Source organism: Euphorbia lathyris, chromosome 6 (genome assembly GCF_963576675.1).
Source record: "Euphorbia lathyris chromosome 6, ddEupLath1.1, whole genome shotgun sequence".
Taxonomy (NCBI): domain Eukaryota; kingdom Viridiplantae; phylum Streptophyta; class Magnoliopsida; order Malpighiales; family Euphorbiaceae; genus Euphorbia; species Euphorbia lathyris.
In genome coordinates this window covers 7,819,959-7,832,363 of record NC_088915.1, presented here as the reverse complement: position 1 = coordinate 7,832,363, position 12,405 = coordinate 7,819,959, and the positions used below count along the sequence as shown (strand labels likewise).

The 12,405-nt window shown below is 32.1% G+C and overlaps 1 long non-coding RNA gene across 6 annotated transcripts; it reads right to left on the bottom strand.

The window, feature by feature from the left end:
- Positions 1-854: 854 nt before the first annotated feature.
- Positions 855-10,256, bottom strand: LOC136232560 (uncharacterized). 6 transcript variants are annotated; one of them, XR_010690547.1, is made up of 9 exons: positions 10,031-10,254; positions 9,904-9,946; positions 9,745-9,801; positions 5,976-9,265; positions 2,241-2,301; positions 2,059-2,132; positions 1,862-1,964; positions 1,107-1,169; positions 855-981 (listed from the first exon to the last, which is right to left on the bottom strand). It is a non-coding gene; the product is annotated as an uncharacterized lncRNA (long non-coding RNA). The 6 variants fall into 6 exon arrangements; XR_010690545.1 differs by having other exon boundaries at positions 2,241-2,296; XR_010690546.1 differs by having other exon boundaries at positions 859-981; positions 1,098-1,169; positions 2,241-2,296.
- Positions 10,257-12,405: the final 2,149 nt, after the last annotated feature.

Below are 12,405 nucleotides of genomic sequence, written 5' to 3'. Positions count from 1 at the left end.
CAGGAACGATGCTCTGTCTCTCCCGTAATCAGTCTTGCCCCGAAAGTATCCGCCATAATAGGGTGCACCATTGGCAGCAATGGCGTTGATGTTGGTATGAGAATGAGACTTACGGTTTGAGGTAAAGTTAACGCTCAGGCCCCCACGTTAAGCTCCATATCGTGGGCGCCTCCTATGGTCGGGCACAGGTAGGCCCCTGTCCTTGTAAGCCTCATAGATAAGATACAGCTTCAGCTGAAAAAAAATGAAGGGTTTAATTGAATGTGAATCGTGAAACATGGGTAAAAACCCTTACTATCTAATAAATTCTAAAGAGCGGTCAGATCAGGTGCTAAAGCTTATCGTTATCGTCTACATAATCAACTTGGTATGATTAAACTAATTGTATTACTGGTCATATTCGAAATTCAGCACGACTACTTCAACTACATAGTGTCTGTCAAGTACTGGATATCCCTGTAATTCTACCTATTACACTAGATGCTCAATCAAATTTGTTTGCAGGATGCTGATGGTGCCATTAGTATCACATATCTACCTATACAATATTTTTTTATTCATTTTTATCCTTATTATTTTTACTATTATTAATATTACTATGGATATATACATATATACTATATTTTGATTCTTTTTATATTAGTACTAGGAAGTGACCCCTTGCTTCGCTTCGGGAAGAATTAATTTATATATATTAAATTAACTTAAATTATGTTATATTAAATCACAAATTTTAATATGGTTAGTAAATTATGATGGAAGAGGTAGAAATTTAATTGTAAAGGTAGAAAAATATAACATGAAATATAGAAGAGACAAATGTTAGAGTTCATAAAATGAAACTGTCAGTGAGAATAAATTTGAAGGAGTTTAAGTAATTAGATCATTCAAATTTACACAAAAAATAATAATTTGTATAGCACCGGTTGAATCGCCACTGAGAAGTTGTTATAAGGCATAATTTTTCCTTTTAGATGGGAGCTGTAAGTGTGAGAAAAAATATCAACAAAGAAGAATAATATAAGAAGAATCAGATAATGAAAATGAGATTAAATAATTGAAACAAATTATTCTCTACTTAATATATTTTTACTAACCAATCATACTTTTATATTATTTGCTGCTTTGGCATGATTTGTAAAATTGAACTCCTAGCCACCATCATAAACCTGGATCAGAAAACATTATACATCATTTGGAATGACTTCATCACAAATCATAAAAACACATATTATCAGTGCACAAATTTAAAGTGTAATAGAAATATAAGGCTATATAAGATTTACCCCATCAAGATGTTTTAACTACAAAAATATATTGAGATTTGAAGTAATATTAACCCAAATTTTTTTATCATCCGGAATTCTCTTATCCATCTATAAAATTTTATGATCTAGTATTACATAAAATCAATTGAAGAAGAATTGAACATATCAAATGATAGTTGCCCCGATTGAAAAACATAATATGTATTTAGAAGTTCATACTTGCATCACATCAAAGAGATAGACTTGAAATTAGATTAAAGAATTTAGAAGAAAGGACACAAAATTAAGAAAAATAGACAAACCTTGGAAAAAAATCAAAATTAACAACTGAAGCAAGAAAAAAAGAATCACGAATTTGAAAATGGATTTACAAAAGTAGAAACCAAAAAACAGAGTAGAATTAGATTGAAACAAACACCTGAACATATTAACACCCTTGTTCCCAATTCATTCACTTAACCTACAAATTCATGTTAAGGAAACTATAAAAGAATAAAATCCCTAAAGTTCGATCTTCAAGAGGCAAGAAAAATCAAAATCAATCTCCAATGGCAAGAAAAAAAAATAAAGCTGAAGAAATAAATGGGACTCACCGGTCAGAAAAGAACCTAGGTGGACAAAATCATATAGATCTCTCAGATCCGGCAAGATTACCAATCAACTGACTTGTTGAAGAAAAGGAACTGAATCAGACACCTAGTGATACAAAATCATCATATTTGAAGATCAGTATTATAAATAACAAAAGAGAAGAGAAGGAAAAATAATATAAGGGTTTTCACTACAATACCCCCATGCTCAACAATCTGGATTTGGATCCCTTAAGATTCAGACAACATGCAGAACTCAGATTTCCAAACTTCTCTGAAAGGCAAAACATGAAGACAAACTTAAATTTAAAGAAAATATCACAGCATAAGAATGAAAGACAAAATGACAAAAATAGATTTAAATGAAGGAAATGAAAACTACCTCATCATAGTTCTCTAGTTCTGGAATGGAGGCGAGCTTCTTGAAGCGGTTCCAATCTGATCTATTAACAACTGAGTGAAAATAAAAATCTAAAATTGCAGATAGAAATCGAAGAGATTGAAAGAAATGACCTAGACACAAACGGATGGATATGTGGAGAGCGGCGGAGGTAGTGGGAAGAGAAGAAAAGATTGAAATGGCTGAGGAGTCTAAAACCTACTACAGTGTATAGATGTAAATGACGATAATGCCATTGTATGAAACCACGTCGTTTTACCATGAATGTGCTAAATACACAAATGCCCACAACATGTGTTCATGGACTGTTGAAATTGTAGGATAAATTTGGAAAAAACATCAATATGTTACTGTTTTGAATCAATTGGAATTCACTGTTCGTTATTGCATTCATCTTTATATAACAGTATTGATATGTAAATCGCTACCCCTTTATTATTTCCCTCCATATTAAATATATATTTCTTTTTCCTATTTTCACCATATTAGATATAGGTATTTAATACTAGATTATTTATGCTGTATAATGAATTTTTCTTTTATTTGGTAATTATATATATACACGTATAACTTGTGTTATATTATGGTTTTAGTATTTTCATTATTTAATTTAAGACATTTCTCTATGCTTATATTATATGTCTTTTTTAACCATTTCCTTGTAAAGAATATGTACCTATTATAGTGCATAATATTTTTTTACTTCTTAATAGGTTATAGTTAATTGTTATTTTTTGTTATATCTATAGTATATTTTCTCTATTTTTTATTATAGCTATAGTTATAGAAGTTATTTTTTCTAATTCCTATATCTATTAATTACTTTTTGTTTGAATATATATATATATATATATATCCTAAGAATGGCATTTTTGGGTTGAATACTTGATGATGTAATTATATTTCCTTAGAAAAAAAAAACCCACCGGCCATCCTTCTCCTCCCTTTCTTCTCTGTTTGTTTTCTTCTATTTGTCTTTAAGCCTTTTTCTCTTTTGTAGATCTATTTTGAGAAGGAGGAAGGAAATTTCTTCTTCCTCCTCTCAACGGGTTAGGTTTACTGTTTTTTATTGTATTTTTTTTAATCAGTGTTTATATATTTTATTGGATTTCTTTTATCCGTTTGAATTGTATCTTCTCTCAATTATTCTGCTATTTATATCTTTTCGGATTTAGCAAGAGCGGAAACGATTTATTTTATACGTGGATCAATATATCTATATGGTTACAATAAAAAAAATGACTCAGGTCCGAATATTCGGAAGGGCCTAAATGATGAAGATTCGATTGTAGTTGCTTTTCTACGGATTTTGATTTCTATGAAGTATATGTATTTTTGTTTTTCTGTGTGTTTTATACCTTTTATGAATTTTTATGCTCTTTGTAGTCGTTTTGGTCCTTTTGTGGATTTTGTAAGGTTTTTTACCTTTTTCATTTGTTATTGTAATTGTTCTTTTCGTATCTAATGAAGTTATAAGCATTTTCATAAAAATATATATATATATATATATATATATATATATATATATATATATATTTGTGTTGGTAATTAGATGTAAGGGTTAGTTTCAGAGAAAAGGGGAATTAAATCACAAAAAAGGTTTCAATTTGGTTTCTAAATTAAAGATATTCAAATACTTTTAAAATGTAAATAAAATGCTCTTTTTTATTTCATGTTTTTTTCTACTTCGAATGATTTCTAAAAATCTCACATTTTAAAAACCTTAATCCGTTCCAACGACGGATTTAGACGAACACGTAAATAAAAGTTTTTTTTCTAATTAAAGCTTTTTAAAATGTCTTTCTAAATGCAAATACAAGAGTTTTAATCCAATTTTCTTTCAAAAAAATGATTTTGTATAAAATAATCAACTTGTATATTAATCACGCTTTTTGTTCAAATTTAAGTATTTTTTACTTCGCATTTTGAAAACGCTTAAGTCGTTCCAACAGCGGCTTAAGTAAAAAAAACATATAAATTGGCGGGGTTTTGAAACGTGCCTAAGTCGTTCCAACGGCGATTCGGCACAAACCATGTAAATAAATGAGCTTTGGGAGAGAGATTAGTTTTAGACGTGATGTTTAGGTATATATCGCATGTTGTAATTTACAGTTTTTTATTCGTTCTTCTTCTCTTCCCTCCTCACATATGATAATTAATTCGTTTAAATGGGAGATTCTTCTAAATTCAAATGGTTTTCATTGAGATGCTCAAACGGTTTTCAAAACAAGAAAGAAAAGGTTTCAAAACAAATTTAAAACTTAAAGAAATATGTGATTAGACTGTTAGCGCCTAGTAGTGTTAAATAGGAGGCCGGTGGTTCAAACCGGGCGATGTCGATGTGCCTAGTAACCTTTCTCCGGAAAGGAGCAAGCCTTCTCGGCTCGTACCCAATTTCCCGAACCCAAGCGGTCTCCCACAAGGAATCCGGTGTTCATTTTCCATTCGTGGGTGGTGACTCTTCCAACTCCGAGCTTCGGTCCTGCCGAGTAGCTTGATTCCCAGATTGGTTGCTTTCGGCTCCAATCACATCGCTGTCGTCAGCGGTATCATCCCCTCGGGTTCGCCGGGCGAGGCTTGATACCTACACCCGTGTATTGGAAATAATTCTTAAAACCTTTATTGATAATTCAAGTTCACTAAACACTGAAAAAGATAAAAGTACATTTAGATCCTAAGCAATCCCTAGGGTCTAATATGTTTGACATAAACATCTCTCTTAACATGTTTGGTAAGGGAATCGGCAACCATGTCATTAGTGGAAATGTACTTTATATTAACTTATTTGCATGCAATAAGGTCCCTGACAAAGTGATACCTTATCTCAATATGCTTGGCCTTGCTATGGAACCTTTGATCTTTAGCGAAAGCAATAGGAGATTGACTATCACTGTTAACAATGATTGGGGCGGTAGAGATGGTAATACCAAGGTGGTTTAGGAACCTATTCAACCACACCGCCTCTTGAATTGCTGATGAGTATGAAAAATATTCAGCCTCCATGGTGGATAGAGCTACGCTTTGTCTGTTTCTTGCTGCTCCATGAGATGGCACTATTGCCTAGCAAGAAGACGTAGCCTAGCGTGGATTTCCTTTCATCCAAGTCTCCTCATAGTCTATCCCTTCCTGTTGTGTGAAGCCTTTAGCGACCAGACGAGCTTTGTATCTTTCGATACTGTTGTCAACCCTTCGCTTTACTTTAAGAACCACTTGCTCTTAACTGCTTTTCTTCCCTTAGGCAGATCAACCAGTTCCCAAACTTGGTTGGTTTTCATGGAATCCATTTCCTCTTCCATTACTTTATTCCATTTGTCTTTGTTGGGACAAGAGAGAGAGCGTCATGAATATTCTTAGGTCAGCTTCATCACTTGCGGTGATTAGAAAAGCTTCGCCTTCAATACCGAATCGGTGACGCTTGACCTTTTGTCGTTTTGTTTGACGCGTCGCTTCCTGGTCTTGATAAACATGTCTCATATATTCATCGTAACCTGAAATCCTTTCTCTTAGACTAAGTTCCGTATTCTCGTTTGAGTCATGGAACTTGCTCCCACTTGTGTTAGGATCTGTCGCATTCGAAACGTTTTGAGGAGTGAAGTCCATTTCTCGGTCATAATTGAGAATGAGATCTTGATCTCGACCATTGTCGTGATCATCTGCAATCTATAGCACCCAATAAGCAACATTATATAGGGAAAATAGGAAAGTATATGAAAATACCATGTCAGTATGGATAGCAATATTTTTCTGGGCATTATCAGAACTATTAGCAGTTGAACTTCTACACTTGAACTCATTGAAGTATCTACGAAGTCCAGTATTAAACTCTGCAGAAAAGTGAAACTCCCCAAATCGGTAGTATATGCTATGAAATAAAAGATAAACCATATAAAAACCATACATGTGATGAACTACCTTTTAAAGAGACTCATTATCACAGTCAACTTACCTTGAGCTAAACCTTTGTTTGGGGCTGATTTGGAAGATAAATAAGGAGGTGGGGATAGTTGAAAATTAATTCCAAGGGAGGGCTGTTTTTTACCGTGGTTAAGAAAATGTTACCATTCCGGCGCACTAGGCGCCGAAATGGGTACCACTGTGCAAGTCAAACTTGCACAGTGGAATACTATTTGGAATAGTAACCATTCCGACGCGTGTGGCGCCGGAATGGTCACTATTCCCTTCAGCAAAGCTGAATCAGCTTTGCACCCAATAAATATTAAAAAAATTATTATTTTATAAAATAAATATAAAAAAGAAATTAATTTATCATTTTATAAAAATAAAATAAAATTATAATAATGTTATTAAATTTGTATTTTATAAAATTTAATTTTGCTTGAAAACGTTATGATTAAATTTGCACAATTTCATACGTTAGGACTAAATCTATACTTCACTTAAAACTTTACGGTTAAATATTTAGTGTATTACTAACAAAAAAAAATATTTAGTATATTAATAATAGAGTAAAATATTTTAGACATTTTCAAAAAAATTATGATTAATTGACATTTTCAAGTAAGATCAAATTTGACCAAACACTATCGAAAATTTTAAAAAGACTTGTTTAATTGTTATTTAGCTACATCGAACCTTCTAAACCAGTTTGTCGATAAACTGAAACAGTTTCATACATTTTTTTGTAACTGTATTAATAACACAGTAAAATATTTTAGACAGTTTCAAAAAAAATAAACCTACTATATATAAATTAATCATAATTTTTTAAAATTGTCTAAAATATTTTACTGTGTTATTAATGCACTAAATATTTAACCGTAACGTTTCAAGCGAAGTGCAGATTTAGCCATAATATATGAAATTATGCAAATTTAGCACTAACGTTTCCAAGGAAGATCAATTTTAATCATACGCTACCGAAAATTTGAAAAAAAATTTGTTTGACTGTTATTTAGCCACGTCAGACCTTCTAAACTAGTTTATCGATAAATTGAATCAGTTATATTTTTTCGTAACTATATTAATAATATAGTAAAATATTTTAGACAATTTAAAAAAACTAAACATGTTACGTATAAATTAATCACAATTTCTTTAAAAATATCTAAAATATTTTACTCTATTATTAATATACTGAATATTTTTTTTTTGTTAGTAATACACTAAATATTTAACCGTAAAGTTTTAAGTGAAGTACAGATTTAACCATAACGTATGAAATTGTGCAAATTTAATCATAACGTTTTCAAGCAAAATTAAATTTTATAAAATACAAATTCAATAACACTATTATAATATAATTTTATTTTTATAAAATGATAAATTATTCTTTTTTATATTTATTTTTATAAAATAATAATTTTTTTTAATATCTATTGGAAGTGGAATAGTGACCATTCTGGCGCCACACGCGCCGGAATGGTTACTATTCCAAATAGTATTCCACTGTGCAAGTTTGACTTGCATAGTAGTACCCATTCCGGCGTTTAGTGCGCCGGAATGGTAACATTTTCTTAACCACGGTCAAAAACAGCCCCTCCCTTGGAATAAATTTTCAACTATCCCCACCTCCTTATTTATCTTCCAAATATCCCCACCTCCTTATTTATCTTCCAAATCAGCTCCAAGCAAAGGTTTAATCCAATATCCCCTCTTTCACATTGAGGCTTTTAGTTTGCTCTTTGAGCTATGACAAAGAGAGAAATTATCCTTTTTGTTTTTCTTTAAATCAACTACTAAACAACTCTACATACCATAAATAAGGGTTAGCAAATAATAAAATTTCATTTGAACCTACAACAGTAATAAAAGTGCAAGCTTGAATAGTTAAAAAAATCATAAAAACATAAATTATGAATAATTATTGATAACAAACATGGAAAAAATACATCTTCATCAACCATAGTTCACAAGAGAATCAAATGTCAGTAAGATGTAGAGCTTTATAAAATGATAAAACAACTAAGTAAGGGTAACTTTAAAACAATATACAACAACATTTAAAAATTGAAGGCATTGAGGTATTTTAAAAACAAAACAGAGAACAATTTTAAGAAACCACCAACCTAGACATTAAAAAAACAAAATTGCCCATCTCTTCTCGAGAAAGAAGTGGGCTATTCCTTCGCAAAATTATGCTCAATTTCATATGTGGCAATTCCGCCAAGATCTCTACAAAATTCAAAATTATAATCGGAATAAATTAGAAATAGGAAATTACAACAACATAAATCTAAAAACTGATCACTACAAATTATAATAGATGGCAAATTGTGTTATTTTTCTTAAATTACATATCAAATTTTCCAGGAAGTCCGTGAGAGACAAATGCAACTGATCTACGACCACTTCCGAAACACCTAGGGTTAAATTACAAATCAATTGTAGATCGTGAACAATAAAATTAACCTGCATAAATCACACGAATTGGAGAACCCAGAATCCCAAAGCCCTTATCATAGCAAAAACAAATAAGAGAATTAATTTTTTTTTTTGTAGAACCACACATTATCTTGCTCATCAGTTCCTAATTTTCACAATACCTCAACTATCATATGAAAAAAAAAAACCTTTTTGATAGATATGTAAACAAAGTAATCAAACCAATGAAATTGAAAACTAATACCTTGCTTAATAATGGAAATATTGGCAATCACCAGCAACAACAACAAAAAGGCTCCAATCACCGCCAACAACAACAAAAAGACTCAATCTAAGCAGTAATCAAAATTCAAATTCTTCAAGAAGGACAAAACAAATGAAAAAAAAAACAATCAGAACAAAGAAACCAAAAGAAAAAAGTTCAAAAGTACCTTCTTTGGATTTTAAATGCCATTGAGGATTTTTGTTTATCTTTCAGAACAAAAGAAAAAAAGCTCAAAAGTACCTTATTTGGATTTTAAAACCCCATTGAGGATATTTTGTTTATCTTTAGATTATTCTATCTCGGCTCTTCCTTTAGACACTCAAATGAGAAGTAACTAAATCACTCATCCATGTCTCATTGAAAAGCCAGAACAGGAGTGAAACAATTGATTTGCAAGTTCCTGTAAGCAAAGAAGACCAATCCATCATCAGATCTAACAATAGAAAAAAAAATTAATTAGCAAACATGAAACTGAAAATAATAGAAGTGCATCAAATCAATAGAAGAGAGCAAATCACAAAATCTACTTATACAAATGTTGTATATTATACAGCAGATTAAAAAGCATCCAACCTCCAATAAGAAGAGCCCCACCAATTCGGAATCAGATGAACGAAAAAATACAGCAAAATTAAGTAAACTAAAAAATAGGTTTACAAAAGCAGGTAGAAGAATACTGGATAAAGAACACAGAAAAAAATTGAAGATCGGAATAATACAGGTACGGAAAAGACATGGGAAGATTAGATCCTTTCAAAAAAGGAGCCAAGAAACTTATAGAGAAAAGACATATGAAATATCATAAATCAAAGAGTTAAATAAACATATCTGGAAAAAAAAGTAAAGCAATCGGGAAATGAAAACCGTGAAAAACCATACCTGAACCGTGGATCGGCGTTCCTCAACGGCAAAAAGGAGAGCAAGTGGGTTAGCAACCTGAAAGTCGAAGGATCAGAAGGAATAAGCACTTGAAGGGTTTTTATCTGGAAAAAAGAAGAGATAAAAACAACGATATGTGAAATCCGCAGAAAACCTTACATGAACAGTAGATCGGCGAATCAATCATCCAACGGTCCTTCTCCTGCCATGAAACAATAAGGTACTAAAGAACTCTGTTAGAGACAACAAAAAATAGATGAAAAAAACTTAGAAGAAAAAAACTAACCTACAACTCCATGAATCCTTACAAATCTTCATCTACAGTAACCCAATAAAAAAAACAGAACCCATTGAATTCTGGAGAAGAAAGAAGTCGGTAAGAAAGAGCAAATGAGAGATGGATTAGGAATGAAAAGGAGCAATGGAAGAAGAATAGGTAGGAATTAGAGGATAGGGAGCCGTGGTGAAAGGACAGAAACGTCCTGATGAAACATCGTCGTTTTGGAATCCCCTCAAAGTAGAGTGAAAGGTCATAATAATAAAATGACAAAAAATGACAGCTAAAATGAAATAAATAGAAGAAATAAGGGGTGTAATTGGAAAAAATTGGCAAAATTATTCCATTGTACTGTACAATCTTTTCACTTTTATAATACATATATATAATATTTTTAGTATTTGCATATGTATTGAATATATATATATATATATATATATATATATATATATATATATATATATATATATATATAGAGAGTGTACTTTCCATTATTTTCCTTATTATATATATGTGGAAGAGTTTTCAATGGTGAGTCTCCATTCATGGGGACTATTATATTTTGAATAGATGGCCTCCTATAGCAAGTTACCAATAAGTTATCAGGTTACCTAAAGACATAATTTTCTCTCTATAATAAATGATTGTCCACATTTTTAAAAAATACTTTTTCTCCATAATAAATGTATAAAAATGATTGGTACATACAATCATACATGAAAATTATTAAAATAAATAAATAAATAAAATCGTCCAAAATTTGTGATGGTGGATAATTTTTTTATTTTTTGGTAAAAGATTCAATTTAACCCATGTACTATATCTTAGAAATCAATTGGTTCCCCAACCTCTTCAAATAGTCAATCAGGTCCTTACTTTATGCTAAAAGTAGACCAGTTTATGAACCCACTGACATGCCCGACCTTCCCAAGCCCACCTCTCATGGGTTGGACTTGGACATGTGTATTTCAGAATTAGTCCTGCTCGGTTCGGACACGCTCAAACCCGCACATAAAATGGACTAGGCTTGGGATTTGTCTTAAAAGCCCAAGCCCGGCCCGACGCGTCCTTATATTGTCTACTTTTGTATATGTATATATATGTTACTTTGTTAAATATTTTATATGAAATTATTTTTATTGCTTTTATTGAATTAATTGAATAAATTTTAAATTTGTTGCCATTTTTTACTACTCATATATGCATTATGTGTTCATTCATACATGCATCAAATTCATTACATTTTTTCATTATTCATACATGTATGAGAGTTTGTGAGAATGTTATTATTGATATTAGCAGCAACAACAAGACTTAATTAACAAAAAAAACGGAGTTGCTATAATTTAATTTTAATTTTAATTAAAAAAATTAATATAATATATATTCATTGTACGGGCTGGGTTGAACTGGGCTTGGAAATTAATTTTCTTACCTTAACCCAGTCCGGTCCGAGCCCGATGTAGATATAATGCGGGTTGGACTGGGCTTAGACAAGATAGTTTAGTCTAAAACTTGATTAGACCCGACCAGTGTTTTAAAAATCGGGCCAGGCGGCCGCCTAGATGAAGATTTCTATAACACTGCTCCGATTTTCGGTAATCGGGTGGTCCAAATCGGTCGACCGATTTATTATGCCTAGACGGAGCAAGGCGGAATAAAGCGGAGCAAGGCGGTATTAGTCGTACATGGCGCGGTGTTTCTATATATATATATATATATTGTTTAAATTATCTAACCAATTAAAATCAATTTTTAACTTAAAATGACGACCCAAACTTTTTACTCTATTTTTGTGTGTATATATATTTTTTTATTTAAATTATCTAACCAATTAAAATCAAGTTTTAATCTAAAATCTGAACCCAAAATTTTTACACCGTTTTTAATTATATATATAAATCTTTTTTGGGAGGACCCGTGGCTGCCGGATGACACCTTCCCTTACATTGAAAGCGACAAAATGGCTGGGGTTGGGGTTGAAATGGTGTCCGATTTAATGAAGGAGGGAATTCGGAGTTGGGATAAGGAGTTTATGGAAGGATTTCTTGTGCCTAGAGATGTCGGGCTTATTCTTAAAATTCCTTTAAGTCGACGATGTGACGATGACTATTGGTACTGGATGGATGATAGAAATGGGCGCTATTCTGTAAAAAGCGGGTTGTTAGACGAGGTGTCGCGGCCTAATCTCCCGGACGGACCGGGGGGTGGACACCTCATGGCGACGTAAGCGGTGATTGACGCCGAAAGCAACCAATCGTGGAATCAAGCTGCTCGGTAGGACCGGAGCTCGGAGATATGGAAAAGTCGCCACCCACGAATGGGAAAATGAACACCGATCCCTTGCGGGAGACCGGTGTGGGTTCGGAAAACTTAGGTACGAG